Genomic DNA, 17,464 nt, shown 5'->3' on the forward strand with positions numbered 1-17,464 from the left:
TATGTGGGGTCTCTCCAGAGCAGATTAAAGAGGCAGAATCACCTCCCCCAGCTTGCTGGCCACGCTTCTTTTGATGCAGCCAGGATGCGGTTGGCTGCCATTAGTGCTCTCTTCAAGGATGGCAGCGCCCCAAACAGCAGAGGGTACCTCTGTTAGCAGGGACACGCTCCTAATGAAGATGGGCATAGTTTGGATCAACAAGCTCAGGCCCCCCTGTTTTGCCTCCTGTAGGTGCACACATCTTTCAGAAGAGATAGAGAAAAGGACCGATATTTATTGATTTCTGCCTAACGAGAAGACCAGCACTTTTACGAGTGGTGTGAGGTAGCGCTGGGAGGAGGTAGAGCCAGGAAGGTCTCAGTCAAGAGTTTCGATATGTGTTTACTTGTTTCTTTCGGTAGCTGATAGTCAGAAGTAACCCCATGGAATGACCAGCAAACCCTCTAGCTGCACTGAGCAAGAGCAGCATGGAATGCGTTGGACTCCACACCTGTCCTGAGTTCATGGGACATCAATCTTCTGAGAGCAGATCCATGGATACTTTGTAGGGCTGGCACATTCCTCTGTAAACGCATCCTCACTTTGTTAAGTGCCACAGTAATTGAAGCTACCACGCTGTGCTTCCCACTCACCGTTCACTCCTAAACCATCCAGCACTCCATGTCACATGTCTGAAAGTAAAAGAGAGCTCCATTTTAGTCCTCTGTCTCTGAGGCTAATTTATTGTGATGAGACACAAGCTGGGAATCCAAGGATGGCGACAAAGATCTGGTGTAGGTTTTGGAGTCACTGGGAGGTTTTCCTGAGTTTTAGTGGATGCAAGGTGTCACTGCTTTTGTTCCCTTGATGATACAGACTGCTGTCACGGCTTCAAAGAAATAAAAATACAGTGAGAAGTGGTTCACGAGAACTGGAAATGGCTCAGCTTCTTCAGTGACATTCTATGTCGTGTTCAAGGATTCTAGGTATGATTATATCTTTACGGGCCACTAGTTATAAACAAGAGAAGTGTTGTGGGTCATCTGTGAAAAGATTTAAGGCAACTGACTTGAATACTTGCTTTGGAAATTGCCCAAAGAGCAGGCAGTCACCTGGAAGATTTTCACGTTGAGTGCTTCTGCTCTGTGTGTTATTTATTAGATAGGAAAGTTACCCAGTGTTGAATTCTTGATCATCTTTAAACATGCTGTGAGGCTATTTGTATTCTGAAGTTATTCTGAAAAGACTTGGTGAATTGTGCGCACTGTCGTAATGGAGGAATATTGACTTAGGAGAGGTCAAGGCTGCCTTGGAGATAAGCGCAAATGAGGGACAAATGCATTTGATAGCCACTCAACATTCAAGGTGCTATCCAGGAAGATCCCGTCTGCTGCTTGAATGACATCTGAAAGGACTCATCTCTGTGGGGACAGACAGACAGTGTGGGCCCTTTTTTCCCCACAGTTACATTTTGCTTCCCATCTCCCAGCACCCTCCAGTCTCCAGTGAGCCTCAGTACCCACGGAAGGTGAGGGGAAGGACAGGACTCAGCAGGGGGTCTCTGTCCTGCTGCCCCACTTTTGGCTGGGATATAGAGTTTACAAGAGGTTTGAGCCGACCACGTTAGAGGGAACTTAGAACTGTTCTATCTGTTTAACAGTTGCTGGTCATGCTATTGACTTACCTGTTCCGGACATTAGTTTCTCTGCTCTGTGCCGTGCTCCCTTTTTTGTTGTAGAAAGGTGGCGAAAGCGAGAGCAGCGCTCAGGCAGTGGGGAACGCAGCGGTGGCAAGGGTAAGTTAAGTTCTGCGGCTGGGCGCTGGATAGAGGCGAAGGAGGGTGTTCCCGGAGCCAGGGAAAGCCAAGGAAGAGCTTTCCGTGGTGGCATGACTGGCTGGGTAGCTGAGGGGAGAGCAGTGGATGTTGTCTACCCTGACTTTAACAAGGCTTTTGACACTGTCTCCCATAACATCCTCATAGCAAGCTTAGGAAGTGTGGCTCAGAGGAGTGGACAGTGAGGTGGAGTGAGAACTGTCTGAATGGCAGAGCTCAGGGGGTTGTGACCAATGGCACAGAGTCCAGGTGGAGGCCTGTAACTAGCGGTGTTCCCCAGGGGTGTGTACTGGGTCCAGTCTTGTTCAACGTATTCATCGACGAGCTGACTGAACGACAGAGTGTGCCCTCGGCAGCTTTGGTGACAACACGAAGCTGGGAGGAGTGGCTGACACACCAGAAGGCTGTGATGCCATTCAGCGAGACCTGGACAGGCTGCAGAGTTGGGCGGGGATGGAGGAATCTCATGAAGTCATTTAGCCTCTCATATTTATGGGATGCAGTCGTTGGCTTGTAGTCAAAGTACATGTGATGGATACGGTGGGTCATCACTGCAGAGTGTCCAGCTTTCAGGAGTGCATTGCCCACCGCCTTGCCACCTGCAGAGCCAAATCCAGTCCTTTGTATATATGGAGGGCTCCAGTTCCCTGCTCCTTCCCCACGTCTCTGGTGTGTCAGCCACTCCTCCCAGCTTCGTGTTGTCACAAAACATGGAGAGTGGCCAAGCAATAACACCTGCCAGCTCTCTCAGCACTCACAGGTGCATCTTGTCAGGGCCCGTGGACTTATGGATGTCCAGTTTGGCCAAGTGGTCTCTAACCTGATCTCCCTCTACTGGGGAAAACTCTTCCTCTCTCCAGACCCTCGCCCTTGCCTCCAGGGCCTGGGATTCATGAGGGACAGCTTTAGCAGTAAAGCCTGAAGCAAAGAAGGCATTCAGTAGCTCTGCCTTCTCTGTGTCTTCCACCACTAGGGCGCCCATCTCATTCATTAGTGCGCCTACATTTTCCCTAGTCTTCCTTTTTCTATGATATACTAAAAGAACCTCTTCTTGTTATCTTTAACTGTGCTGGCCAAGATGAGTTCTGCTTGAGCTTTGGCCCTTCTAATTTTCACCCTGCATAGCTTCACTACATCCTGGTATTTTTCACAAGTAGCCAACCCCCTTTTCCAAAGATCATAAACTTTCCTTTTTTTCCTGAGGTCCAGCCAAAGCTCTCTATTTAACTAGGCTGGTCTACTTCCCTGTCTGCTCGTTTTGGGGGACTTCGGGATGGCCTTCTCCTGAGCTTTTAAGGGTTTCTCCTTGAAGTAAGACCAGCCTTCCTGAGCACCTTTGCCCTTCAGGACTGTCCCCCAAAGGACACTCTCAACCATGCTCCTAAGCAGGCCAAAGTTCACCTTTCGGAAATCTAAGGTGGCAGTTCTGCTGGCTCCCCGCCTTGCTTCACCAAGGATCACCTCCTCCAAGCTCACCTCCTTCATTCAAGGATCACCTCCTCCAAGCTCAGCAGTGATACATCCCAACAAAGAGGAAGTCGGGCAAAAACACCAGGAGGCCTGCATGGATGATCAAAGAACTCTTGGACAATCTCAAACAGAAAAAGGAAGCCTAAAGAGGGTGTGGGAGCAAGGACAGATAGTCTGCAAGGAATACAGAGAGGTTGTCCAAGCAGCAGGGGTCAGGTTAGGAAAGCTAAAGCCCAATAGAGGTAAATGTGGCCAGGGACAACAAGCATACCAAGAAAAGCATTTATAGGTATGTCAGTGACAAAAAGAAAGCCTAGGGAACATGTGGTCCCACTCAGGAAATGAACGGGAGCCTGGTCACCAAGGATACGGAGAAGGCTGAGGTACTGACTGACTTTTTTGCCTCAGCCTTCACCGGTAAGGGTTCTAACCACACTGCCCAAGTTGCAGAAGGCAAAGGCAGGGACCGGGACAATGAGGAACCACCCACTGTAGGAGAAGATCAGGTCCAAGACCAGCTGAGGAACCTGAAGCTGCACAAATCCATGGGACCTGAGGAGATTCTTCTGTGGGTCCTGAGGGAACTGGCGGATGAAGTTGCAAAGCCGCTATCCACCATATTTGAGAAGTCGTGGCAGGCCAGTGGAGTTCCTGATGACTGGAAAAGGGGAAATATAATGCCCATTTTTAAAAAGGGAAAAAAAGGAAGACCCGGGGAAGTACAGACTGCTCAGTCTCACCTCTGTGCCCAGCAAGATCATGCAGCAGATCCTCCTGCAAACTATGCCAAGGCACATGGGAAATGAGGAGGTCATTGGTGACAGCCAACATGGCTTCATTATGAGCAAATCATGCCTGGCAAATTTGGTGGCCTTCTACAGTGCTGTTACGGCATTGGTGGATAAGGGAAGAGCAACTGACATCATCTACCTAGACTTGTGCAAGGCATTTGACACTGTCCCGTGTGACATCCTGCTCTCAAAACTGGAGAGACACAGATCTGACCAATGGACCACTCGGTGGATAAGGAATTGGCTGGACGGTCCCACTCAAAGAGTTGCAGTCAACAGCTCCATGTCCAAGCAGCAACCACTGATGAGTGTTGTTCCTCAGGGCTCACTACTGGCACTGGTACTACTTAAGATCTTTGTTGGCCACGTGGATGTTGGGATTGAATGTACCCTTAGCAAGTTTGCCCATGACGCCAAGCTGTGTGGTGCGGTTGATATGTTGGAGGGAAGTGATATCATCCAGAGGGACCTGGGCAGGCTTGAGAGGTAGGTGTGTGCATACCTCATGGAGTTCAACAAGGCCAAGTGCAAGGTCCTGCATGTTGGTCGAGGCAATCCCAAGGACAAATCCAGGCTGGGCAAAGAATGGATTGAGAACAGCCCTGAAGAGAAGGACTTGGGGGTGTTGGTGGATGAGAAGCTCAACAAAAGCTAGCAATGTGCGCTGGCAGCCCAGAAAGCCACCCGCATCCTAGGCTGCATCAAAAGACGCGTGGCCAGCAGGTGGAGGGAGGTGATTCTGCCCCTCTACTCCACTCTGATGAGACCCCACATGGAGTACTGTGTCCAGCTTTGGAGACCACAAGCACAGGAAGGACATGGACCCGTTGGAGCAGAGACGGAGGAGGTCACGAAGATGAGCAGAGGGCTGGAGCCCCTCTCCTATGAAGACAGGCTGAGAGAGCTGGGGTTCTTCAGCCTGGAGATGAGAGGGCTCTGGGGAGACCTTATAGCAGCTTTCCAGTGCTTAAAGGGGCCTACGAGAAAGCTGGGGAGGGACTTTTTACAAGGGCGTGTAGTGATAAGACAAGGGGTAATGGCTTTCACCCTAGAAGATAGTAGATTTAGATTAGACATTAGAAAGAAATTCTTCAGTATGGGGGTGGTGAGACCCTGGCCCATGTTGCCCAGAGAAGCTGTGGCTGCCACATCCCTGGAGGTGTTCAAGGCCAGTCTGGACGGGGCTTGGAGCAACCTGGTCTGGTGGGAGGTGTACCTGCCCATGGGAGGGGGTTGGAACTAGATGATCTTTAGGTTCCCTTCCAACCCAAGCTATTCTATGATTCTTTGATTCAGCAGTGGGTTCACATTTTCGGTAGCCTCCCTTTTCTCAGTCTTTGTACTTAAAGATGTACCTCACTTTTGTGCTTATAGAAGCCCTTTGTGGTGTCTTTGACATCCCTGGTCAGAATTCTATCAGATTCATCTTTCCTAACCTCATCCCTGGATTCTCAGACAACATCTCTGTATTCCTCCTAGATTACCCGTCTTTGCTTTCACCCTCAGCTTCCTTTTTGCGTTTGAGTTTCACCAGGAGCTCCTTCTTCCTTCATGCACACCTCACGGCATTAACCTTTTCTTTTCTTCCTCCTTCTTTTCCCCATTCCAGATCATCCTCACACCTGTGATGGGTGCCCTCAAGGCCTTAAGCAAACTAGCCGTAGTTTGGTACAGGCTCCAAAGGAGGTAAAGGCCTAAGCCGTACCTGGGCCAAGAACTTCTCTAGTTCCAATCTGTTCTCTGAAAAGCCACAAAGGAGCACAGTGACACAGTGAGCATCGATGCACAGGAGCTTGGAACACCAATCATGACATTACTACATGACCAACAGGTGGCTTTTCCAAGACTCATTTATCAAGGAACAAAGAAAGTTGGGGTACAAGGGGTCTCATGCATGTTTTTTTCCATCACATGTACTTTGACTACAAGCCAACCACTGCATCCCATAAATATGAGAGGCTAAATGAGCCTTCTTTGAGCTCTGCCTGCCAGGCAGAATGGTTGCATGGCGGTGATCTCTTCTTGAGCTGGGACACCTCTCAAGGTTGCTCCTTGAGGCAGACAGGCCTTCCATCAGTGTTTCATCAATGTTCCAGGCCTCTGGCACCCTCAAAGTAAAAAACTTGTTCCTCAGGTTGAGATGGAATTCCCTGTGCTCCAGCTTGTGCCCGTTGCCCCTTGTCCTGTCACTGGGCACCACTGAAAACAGTCTGGGTCCATCCTCTTCACACTCACCCTCTAGATATTTATAGGCATTGATGAGATCCCCTCTCAGTCTTCTCTTCTGCAGGCTAAACAGACCAGGGTCTCTCAGCCTTTCCTCATCGGAGAGGTGCTCCAGGATCTTCATCATCTTTGTAGCCCTCCGCTGGACCCTCTCCAGTAGTTCCTTGTCTTTCTTCAACTGGGGAACCCAGAACTGGACACAGTACGCAGCATGTGACCTCACTAGGGCAGAGTAGAGGGGCACGATGATCTCTCTTGACTTCCTGGCCACACTTTTTTTCTTGCGCCCCAGCACACTATTGGCCACAAGGGCACATTGCTGCCTCATGGGCAACTTCTTGTCCACCAGGACTCACAGGTCCCTCTCTGCAGACATGCTTTCCAGCATGTCAGCCCCTAAATTCTACTGGTGCATGGCGTTATGCCTCCCTACTTGCAGGACCCTACACTTCCCACTGTTGAACTTCATGAGGTTCCTCCATCCCCGCCCAACTCTGCAGCCTGTCCAGGTCTCGCTGAATGGCATCACAGCCTTCTGGTGTGTCAGCCACTCCTCCCAGCTTCGTGTTGTCACCAAAGCTGCCGAGGGCACACTCTGTCGTTCAGTCAGCTCGTCGATGAATACGTTGAACAAGACTGGACCCAGTACACACCCCTGGGGAACACCGCTAGTTACAGGCCTCCACCTGGACTCTGTGCCATTGGTCACAACCCCCTGAGCTCTGCCATTCAGACAGTTCTCACTCCACCTCACTGTCCACTCCTCTGAGCCACACTTCCTAAGCTTGCTATGAGGATGTTATGGGAGACAGTGTCAAAAGCCTTGTTAAAGTCAGGGTAGACAACATCCACTGCTCTCCCCTCAGCTACCCAGCCAGTCATGCCACCACGGAAAGCTCTTCCTTGGCTTTCCCTGGCTCCGGGAACACCCTCCTTCGCCTCTATCCAGCGCCCAGCCGCAGAACTTAACTTACCCTTGCCACCGCTGCGTTCCCCACTGCCTGAGCGCTGCTCTCGCTTTCGCCACCTTTCTACAACAAAAAAGGGAGCACGGCACAGAGCAGAGAAACTAATGTCCGGAACAGGTAAGTCAATAGCATGACCAGCAACTGTTAAACAGATAGAACAGTTCTAAGTTCCCTCTAACGTGGTCGGCTCAAACCTCTTGTAAACTCTATATCCCAGCCAAAAGTGGGGCAGCAGGACAGAGACCCCCTGCTGAGTCCTGTCCTTCCCCTCACCTTCCGTGGGTACTGAGGCTCACTGGAGACTGGAGGGTGCTGGGAGATGGGAAGCAAAATGTAACTGTGGGGAAAAAAGGGCCCACACTGTCTGTCTGTCCCCACAGAGATGAGTCCTTTCAGATGTCATTCAAGCAGCAGACGGGATCTTCCTGGATAGCACCTTGAATGTTGAGTGGCTATCAAATGCATTTGTCCCTCATTTGCGCTTATCTCCAAGGCAGCCTTGACCTCTCCTAAGTCAATATTCCTCCATTACGACAGTGCGCACAATTCACCAAGTCTTTTCAGAATAACTTCAGAATACAAATAGCCTCACAGCATGTTTAAAGATGATCAAGAATTCAACACTGGGTAACTTTCCTATCTAATAAATAACACACAGAGCAGAAGCACTCAACGTGAAAATCTTCCAGGTGACTGCCTGCTCTTTGGGCAATTTCCAAAGCAAGTATTCAAGTCAGTTGCCTTAAATCTTTTCACAGATGACCCACAACACTTCTCTTGTTTATAACTAGTGGCCCGTAAAGATATAATCATACCTAGAATCCTTGAACACGACATAGAATGTCACTGAAGAAGCTGAGCCATTTCCAGTTCTCGTGAACCACTTCTCACTGTATTTTTATTTCTTTGAAGCCGTGACAGCAGTCTGTATCATCAAGGGAACAAAAGCAGTGACACCTTGCATCCACTAAAACTCAGGAAAACCTCCCAGTGACTCCAAAACCTACACCAGATCTTTGTCGCCATCCTTGGATTCCCAGCTTGTGTCTCATCACAATAAATTAGCCTCAGAGACAGAGGACTAAAATGGAGCTCTCTTTTACTTTCAGACATGTGACATGGAGTGCTGGATGGTTTAGGAGTGAACGGTGAGTGGGAAGCACAGCGTGGTAGCTTCAATTACTGTGGCACTTAACAAAGTGAGGATGCGTTTACAGAGGAATGTGCCAGCCCTACAAAGTATCCATGGATCTGCTCTCAGAAGATTGATGTCCCATGAACTCAGGACAGGTGTGGAGTCCAACGCATTCCATGCTGCTCTTGCTCAGTGCAGCTAGAGGGTTTGCTGGTCATTCCATGGGGTTACTTCTGACTATCAGCTACCGAAAGAAACAAGTAAACACATATCGAAACTCTTGACTGAGACCTTCCTGGCTCTACCTCCTCCCAGCGCTACCTCACACCACTCGTAAAAGTGCTGGTCTTCTCGTTAGGCAGAAATCAATAAATATCGGTCCTTTTCTCTATCTCTTCTGAAAGATGTGTGCACCTACAGGAGGCAAAACAGGGGGGCCTGAGCTTGTTGATCCAAACTATGCCCATCTTCATTAGGAGCGTGTCCCTGCTAACAGAGGTACCCTCTGCTGTTTGGGGCGCTGCCATCCTTGAAGAGAGCACTAATGGCAGCCAACCGCATCCTGGCTGCATCAAAAGAAGCGTGGCCAGCAAGCTGGGGGAGGTGATTCTGCCTCTTTAATCTGCTCTGGAGAGACCCCACATAAGAGGGACATGGACCTCCTGGAGTGAGTCCAGAGGAGGGCCAGGAAGATGGTTGGAGGCTCCAAGCCCCTCTGCTGTGAGGACAGGCTGAGAGAGTTGGGGCTGTTGACCCTGGAGAAGAGAAGGCTTCGGGGAGGCCTTATAGCAGCTTTCCAGTACTTACAGGGGGACTACGGGAAAGCTGGGGAGGGACCCTTTGCCTGGGAGTGTAGCGATAGGACAAAGGGTAATGGTTTTAAACTGAAAGAGGGGAGATATAGATTAGATATTAGGAAGAAATTCTCTACTGTGAGGGTGGTGAGACACTGGGACAGGTTGCCCAGAGAAGCCGAGGATGCCCCTTCCATGGAAGTGTTCAAGGGCAGGTTGGATGGGGCTTTGATCAACCTGGTCTAGCGGGAGGTGTCCCTGCCCATGGCAGAGGGGTTGCAACTACATGATCTTTAAGGTCCCTCACAACTCTGACCATTCTACGGTTCTCTGAGTCCCACACTGGCCCTGCCCCTCTCTGGTCAGAGGATGCTGTCAAGGGCCCCCAGGGTGGTGATGTTTGAGCCAGGGGGGCTGTGAAGGAAAACACCCTGGAAAGCCCTAGGCAAAGCTGCCGGGCAGGCAGGGGAAGGGCGGGACAGGGATGCAGTGCCCCTGGGGAGACAGCTCCATCACCCCGGCTGCTCTAAGGCTCACTCCTTCAGGACTCCCCTGCCACCAGGCTTTCCTGAAGGACGGCGACACTCCAGGTGTCAGGCTGCTCCCTCAGGACTGTCCCTGCCTCCGGGCTTCAGCCTGTCCCCAGGGGAGCCAGGGAACCCCAGGCGTGCGGGGTACCCCAGGACTGCTCCTCCCTACTCTCCCTCCTCTTTGGATCTCCTCGCTGCCAGGGCTGGAGGGAGCCCAGCCATCCAGGCTGCTTGAACCCACACCAGACTCCCCCAACTTGGGCACTCTTGTGAAGCATCAATCTTACTCAACAGGCCCATTGTGCCACGGGCCCTGGGCAAACAGGGCTTATCAGAGATGCTGCGGGAACAAACATCCCTCCTCCTGACAGCAGAGCTCTTTCCCCACAATTACTTCTGGGTGGCTGCCTGCGGACAAGCAACCATTTCATTGTGTCCCTCTGAATGGCCACATCCTGCGCAGGGGCAGCACTGGCCTCGGCCAAGGATGAAGGCATTGGAGGGACGCTCCGTGGGGACAAGGGCCTTTGGTGGGTTGTGGCCAAGTGCTCCCAGTGGCCAAGTAGCCAGGAACTCCCAGAATGAGCCAGAGCCTTCTTGGGGACGGTGTCACTGGGACCCACCATCCAGGGGAAGCTCTGCAGAGTAGGACCCCTGTTGTCTGGAGGGCACGGTGGACACAGGGAGGGGCATGGTGAGGGCCAGGACAAGGGATATTCCCCTCTGTTTTCTGCTCTGGGGAGGACGTGGCTGGGAACTGGACCAGATTATAATGTGCAGTGCAAGGGAAATGGGGTGGGCTGGAGCAGGGAACTGCGACAACTGCAGCACTTCCCCAAAGCCCAGCCCACATCTCCCGGTGCCCAACATGCAGCAGTGCTCCCCATTGCCTTCAGTGACTGAAGATCCCAGTCATCTGGCTGTCCTCATTGCCCATGCCGTGAGTTTCCCTCCTACCTCCCAGTGTTCCCCAATCCTGCAGTCCAGGGTGCCCCAAGAAGAGGGATCTGTCCCAGCCCCCCGTTTACTCAAGGGGAGAGACCCCTAGCTTGAGGCTGGCGCCATCTCTGGGGGAGTCCCGGAGGGAAAAACGGGCCTGGGAGCTGAGTGGCACTGGGGGATGGCAGTGCTGGGAGGCGAGGGGCACTGGGAGATGGGGGGATGTGGCTTTGGGGGGCTGTTGGAGGATGGCTTTTCCTTGGAGCAGTGGGTCATCATCGCAGCGTGTCCAGCTGTCAGGGGTGCACTGCCCGCCCCCTCGCCACCTGCAGATGCCTGGGCACTTCCCCATGCAGCTGCCCCATGCAGGAAGCTGGACTGATGCCAGGGAAGGTGGCTGGGCCAGTGCCAGAGGTGGGGGGTGACTCTGTGCCAGGGCTGGGCTTGTTGCCAGGGCTGGTGTCTCTGCCAGACCTGGCTTTGCTCTGGGGGCTCTCGGGGTGGGGAGGGACAAGGAGGAGTCCTGGGAGGAATAAATTGGCGCCTCACCTTCTCACGCTTCACCCAGCACTTACCACACCGCAGAGGAAGATGAAGGTCGCAGTCCTCAGCGTGGCCCTGCTCTTCACCATCCTGCTGTGCACCCCGGAGGATGCTCAGGTGAGTCCCCAGCGCCATGGGGAGGGCCTCAAGGCTGAGGATGGGGCTTAGCAACAGGGCACCCGCTCTCCTGCAGATTGAAATCGTAGTGGTGAGCACAAAATCCCTTGAATTGGCCTCTCCCTTTCCCAAGCAAGGAGCTCCTCCAGGCTCCCAGGCACCTCCAGCCCTGGGCAATGCAGCTTTCTCCCTCCCACAACTCTGTCTCTTCCCTCCACTTCCCCCACCATTAAGCTTCTGCTGCCCAGAGCCCGAGTTCCTCAGTGAGCGGTCAGACCTGTCGCCTCCCTGGGAGGGTCCACCACAAACTCCTCTGAGGGCGCCCACCCATTTCTTGTCTTGGTGCCCCCACAGCTCTCCCTTTCTGGCCTCCCCAGCCCATCCTTTTGGTCCCCTCAGACTTCACCTCCCCGGGATCTCCTCCGTGTCCTTTCTAGCGTCCCCAAATGACCTTCCATTGATTGTTCCCAACGCCTGCCTTTCACTCTTTCCCTTCAGTCCTTTGCCTTTCACCCTCTCCACTGCAGTACTGTCCCCAGATCACCTTCCTTGAACCCCCACTCCCAAACACTCTCCCAGTCCCCTTGGTTTGGTCCTCTGCAGTCCTCTTCCTTCTGCACCCACCAACCACCTCGCTTGAAGTCCCTCTATCCCCTCCACTTGAATTCCTTTACCTCAACTTGCATCCCGCACAGTGCTGTCCATTCAACACCCCCTGCCCACTCCCTTGGGGTCCCCTCATTCACCCCAGTGCCCCGTCTTTGGGTTCTCCCCACCCCCATCCTCTCTGGAGGCCCTGAATTCCCCACGCTACCCTCGTCTCCATCCCCACCCCTGCTCCCTGCATGAACAGGTATCCCAGGTGAAACTTTGAGGCATGGAGCGGCGAGGGGCAGGAAGGATTTTCCCCCTCACACCAGGGGGAAGCCATGGGCCTGGGGGGACTGGGGACACCTGTGTCACACCCACAGCCCCAGCAAGCCCAATCCAGACCACCCCTTTGCTCTCCTTTCCTAGGCACTCCTAGAAGGAAGTGGACTTAGTGACGTGGATGTAAGTACTTGGGTGGAGTTGGAGGGCCTCCAGACTGGGGAACAGGTGGGCACTTTGGTCCTCCCGTCCCTTGCTGGGACCGGGAACACCCCAGCCACCAGTGAGGTCTCATGTTCTCTTTGCAGGAGGCACTAGTCAGAGGTCTGCTATCAAAGAGGGCTGCGGTGGGTACCACGAGTTCTGCTGTCCCCAGTCCCTCCCCTCCATGGCCACCACACTCCAGCGCATCCCAGACTGCCCCAGTACACCCCAATGCACCCCACTGCAACCCCAGAGAACACCCCCGCACCCCACTCTTTTCCCAGGCAGGCTCCCCTCCCCGGGGCCCCCATGCCATTCCCATCCAGCCCGTTACAACCCAGTACACCCCACGATGCCCCACTACACAGCCATGCACCCAGCTGGGCCCCTTCCCCAGGACCCCCGCTGCTTCCTGTGCACCACCACACAAGCTCGTGTACCCCATTTCTCCCCAGAGGCACCTTCCCCAAGGACCCCCTTGCTTTCCCCTCTACTGCTTCCCAGTACAGCCCACTGCAGCCACACCTTTCTCTAACCCTTGATTTCTCCCCAGCCCCCTCTGCCTGACGTAGATGCGGACCTTTTGCGCAAGAGACGTGTGGCCGCATCCCTTCATGCCTAGGTGAGCGGCATCAGGGAGTCTCCAGCCCCACAAAGGATGCTGGGCCCTGGGGGATCCCTGAGCCCACTGGGATGGCCAGACTTTGGGTGTGGGAGAGGGAAAGAGAGGGCACTGTACATGATCCATGGCCCAGGGGGAGCTGGATGCAGCTCCCCCCATGCCTTTCCCTGCACCCAGTGGGGCTCTATGGACCCAGAGGGTCACCATGCAGGCCAGGCAGAGCCTCTGGTGCCCTACAGACCCCAAGGGACCACAGTGAGGGCTGGGCAGGCATCTGGGAGATTTAGGGGCTTCTCAGGCTTATGGCACACTGGGCAAGGCCCTCTGGGTGCCATATGGATCTTGGGAGAGCCAAATCCAGTCCTTCCTATATATGGATGGCTCCAGTTCCCTGCTCCTTCCCCATGCCTCTGCAAAGAGTCACCGTTGCAGACAAGGCCACTCTCATGTCTTGGCCAACACTGGGGGGCTTATTGTGGGCTTTGTCTTTCAGACCTGGAACTGATGGTGACACCCATGTCCTGTCCCCCTCCAGCAGCATGAGGAGATGATCATCGCTGGATGACCCCACCTGATCCCCTGGAAGCCCTGGCCCATTTCCCTCTAATCATCAATAAACCTCATCAGCAAAGCTACGCTCTGTGTGTGTGTCTCTGTCCGTGTCCCCTCTGGTCTGCCAGTGCCCAGGCACCTGGGTCCTCTCTGGCTGTAGCTCAAGGATGAGCAGAGGGAGGGAGGGAGCACGGACACCTGGGGTGTCTCTGTAAAGGCGATCCCCTTCCCACCCACCATGTGCTCCCAGATAAGGGGTGCCATTTGGATAAGGAGGTGAAGTCTCTGTGCTCAAAGAGAAATTAAGGCTGGCTTTGCTCTCTCTTGGGCCAGCCAGGGGGTTGAAGACTTGTCTGGCTATCACAAGATAATGGAGCTGTCTTGTGGAGACAGGACAGCCCTGCTTTTCTTCAGCAAAGACAGTAAATTCAAGATAACAGAGACTCTGTGTAGTTCTTCCTTTACTCGAGAGGCTACCGTGCCGGACAATTGAGCTTTGCCTCATTACCTGTGAAATGCATATTAAACTTGCCACCCTTGTATATGCTAACAAAGATTTTAGAGATCATGCTAAACCTATAGGACTGCAGCACTGTTCTCTCCACCCAAATCCTACTACATGTCACCTAGGGGAGGGAGACCTTGTAATTTTGGGGATAAAAAGACAGACAAAATGGCTGTTAAACTGCGATAGAAGAAACTCGATACCTGACAGACCAGTTGAGGGGTGTTGTGTGAAAAGGGGCAAAGTGGTTTTGGCAGAAGATAAACCTCCTTGCGTTCTAACACCTCATCTTCTTCCTCATCCTCAGTATTAGACCAAAAATCTCCAGTCTGGGTTCCAGAATTTGGACAACACATTAACTTACGTATTTGTTGGACCTGGGTCGAGGGCTGCATTTTATCTAAGAGCCCAGTCACCCTTTCTTATAACATTTTAACTTGGAGATTTTCACCTTTAAGTTGGAGATTTTCACTCCCAAGCTTATCAACTTGAGTTCTTAATTTTTCTCCTGTCTCCTTTTGAAAAGCTAATGGTGACTTTAGCACCTCATTCTCTGATTTCAGTGTTGCACATTCAACAGCTGAAATCAGATTAGGAGCAGGGGTTTCCCTAGGTTCTTGTTGTGCACAGGATAAACAGATGCCTAACACAGCACAAATCACACCCGTGCCTTTTTCCACTCTGAGCTTTTGTGAAGCCCGACACTCTTCAATACGTTCCACCACTTTTTCTTCATCCTTCCAAAATTTTTGGGCCCACTCCTTCCCAGGCTGGGAAGGGGCACAATCATATTTTTGCAGCAGTTTATCCATGGCAATCCTGCCAACTACGCCAAATTCTGTTGCGTGAAAAGGGGCAATCGTAACAGAAATCGTAACAGAAAAAGGGCAAATCATAACAGAATTATGATTTGGATACACTAATTGTGGACTGCACCTTCAGTCTAGTCGTGCTCATGAACTTAAACGCCAACACTGCACTCCTGACTGCCACGGTTCCGAGTATCGCTGAAATTGTGACAATGATACAAGGAGCTGCCCATCCTTGAATGGCTGCCTTGGATGTTAAAGACATGTTTTTTTATGATTCCCCTCTTTGAGTGGGACAAAGAACGGTTTGCATTCACATGGAAAGGAGTCCAATATACCTTTAACCGACTTCCACAAGGACACAAACATTCCCCCACTATTGCTCATACTGCTTTAGCTAAAGTGCTACCAGAGGTTCCTGTTTCACAGGGATGAACGGTATACCAATACCCTAATAGGAGGAGAGAACCAAGAAAGTATAAAAGACATGATGGAAAACATCCGAAAAACATTACTGGATTTGGGATTGGAAATTCCAGACTCAAAGTGTCAGGCACCTGAACAGGAAGTTAAATTCCTGGGGGTCTGGTGGATTAAGGGAGCTGCTTCTGTCCCTCAGGATACCCTGGAAAAAACAGAGCATGGACAGAATCCATCCAGCGTGAAAGAGTTACAGCAAGTTCTGGGAACTTCAAGTTATTGGCGTAAACACATCCCTGTCTTTTCCATCATTGCTTGCCCCCTTTATTGTTTGCTCAAAAAGGGTAAATCCTGGGAGTGGACTAAACAACATACTAATGCTCTGGAATTGCTAATAAAGGAGCTAAGGTTATTCCAACAGCTTGATCCTATACATCCAACTGACCCTGTCCATGTAGAATGGGTGTTCAGTGAACATGGTTCCCATTGTAACTTATGTCAGAAGAGACCAGCAGGACCGGAGAGACCATCAGAATTTAGCCCTCGCTCCTTTATTGACACTGAGAGCAGATATTCAGACCTGGAGAAGGGTTTACTGTCCCTGGTGCGAGCGTTGCAATGAGCAGAGCAGATAAGGAAAGAACAGAGTGTGATCATTCGGGGACCTTTCTGCCTCCTAGATGTGGTCCATAAAGGGACACCACCACCAGCTGGCATTGCCCAGAAACCTACAGTTCGAAAGTGGTATGCTTATTTAGGCATACCTAAATGGCCTTATGGCAAATACCTTATGCCACACTGGGAAGGCCCTCTGGGTGTTATATGGATCTCAGGAGAGCCAAGTCCTCTCCTAGGTGTATTGAGGGCTCCAGTTCCCTTCTCCATCCATTCTCCCTTCCCTTCTCCATCGTCAGGTCTCTGCAGAGAGACATGGTGTTTTAGGCCATTCTCTTTTTCACACTTAGTATTATTTTGACCATCTTAGGTATTATTTTGACCTCTGTCTTTCAGGACTGGAACTGGTGGTATCATCCTTGTCCTTTTCCCCACCAGCACATGAAATGTTCATCTCTGGATGATGCCACTTTTTCCCCTGGGAACCCTGGGCCATTTCCCTCTAAAGACCAATAAACCCCATCAGCAAAGCTACGCTCTGCATGTGTGTCCGTGTTTCCATGTCCATGTCCCCTCTCATCTGCCAGGGCCCAGGCACCTGCGTCCTCTCTGCCTGTACCACAGCAATGAACAGAGTGACTGAGGGAGCCTGGACACCTGGGGTGTCTCTGTAAAGGAGATTCCCTTCCCACCCAGTGTGTGCCCCCAGATAAGGGCAGATTAGGGCAAACTGGATTGTCCCCGCCATGAATCTGCAACATGAATCTAGCGAAGGGCTAGACTGTACTTTGGAGACATGGCAGGAAACAGATTCTTGCTGGGGTTCTGGTGAGCCCCATCCTCAAACAGCACCATTTGGTGTCGGGGCAGGAGAGGAGCACAGACAGGCAGCTCAGAGTCCTGGGTCCTCTGCCTCGCTCTTGGAGGAGTGGTGGTTCCCTGCCCCATGGAGCCAGCCCTCCTGGATTCACAGGCACTTTCAGAGCCACATGCTTTGGTTTTGTCTCTCCAGGCACACACTGAATTACCACCGACTTTTACATTAGGAATTTTTCCCTCACCCCACTGCCTGTCATGACCTTAAGGGTCTTTTCCAAACTAAATGATCTTATGATATTATGAGGGTGGAATTCAGATGGTTGTTGGCTGCAGTGCTTCAAGTGGAGTCTCACAAGAACCGAGTAGAGGGGAAGAATCACCTCCCTCAACCTGCTGGCCACGCTTCTTCTGATGCAGCCCAGGATATGATTGACTTTCTGGGCTGCAAGTGCACATTGCCTACTCATGTCCAATTTATCACCCATCGGTATCTGTAAGTCCTTCTCTGCAGGGCTGTTCTCATTATTCCTTTCATTCCCCAGCCTGTACTGATAGTGGGGATTGCACTTGGCCTTGTTGAACTTCATGAGGTTTGCATGGGCCACCTCCCCAAGGCTGGCAAGGTACCTCTCGAGGGCATCCCTTCCCTTCAGCAAATGAACTGCACCACTCAGCTTGGTGTCACCTGCAAACTTGCTCAGGGTGCACTCAATCCCACTGTC

At 52.0% G+C, this 17,464-nt stretch overlaps 1 long non-coding RNA gene across 1 annotated transcript; it reads left to right on the top strand.

Moving 5' to 3' along the window:
* The first annotated feature begins 11,197 nt into the window (after nucleotides 1-11,197).
* Nucleotides 11,198-13,648, top strand: LOC128903494 (uncharacterized). The gene is made up of 5 exons (XR_008464100.1): nucleotides 11,198-11,326; nucleotides 12,344-12,379; nucleotides 12,505-12,543; nucleotides 12,954-13,022; nucleotides 13,516-13,648. It is a non-coding gene; the product is annotated as an uncharacterized LOC128903494 (long non-coding RNA).
* The last annotated feature ends 3,816 nt before the right edge of the window (nucleotides 13,649-17,464 follow it).

Source organism: Rissa tridactyla, unplaced genomic scaffold, assembly GCF_028500815.1.
Source record: "Rissa tridactyla isolate bRisTri1 unplaced genomic scaffold, bRisTri1.patW.cur.20221130 scaffold_37, whole genome shotgun sequence".
Classification (NCBI taxonomy): Eukaryota; Metazoa; Chordata; class Aves; order Charadriiformes; family Laridae; genus Rissa; species Rissa tridactyla.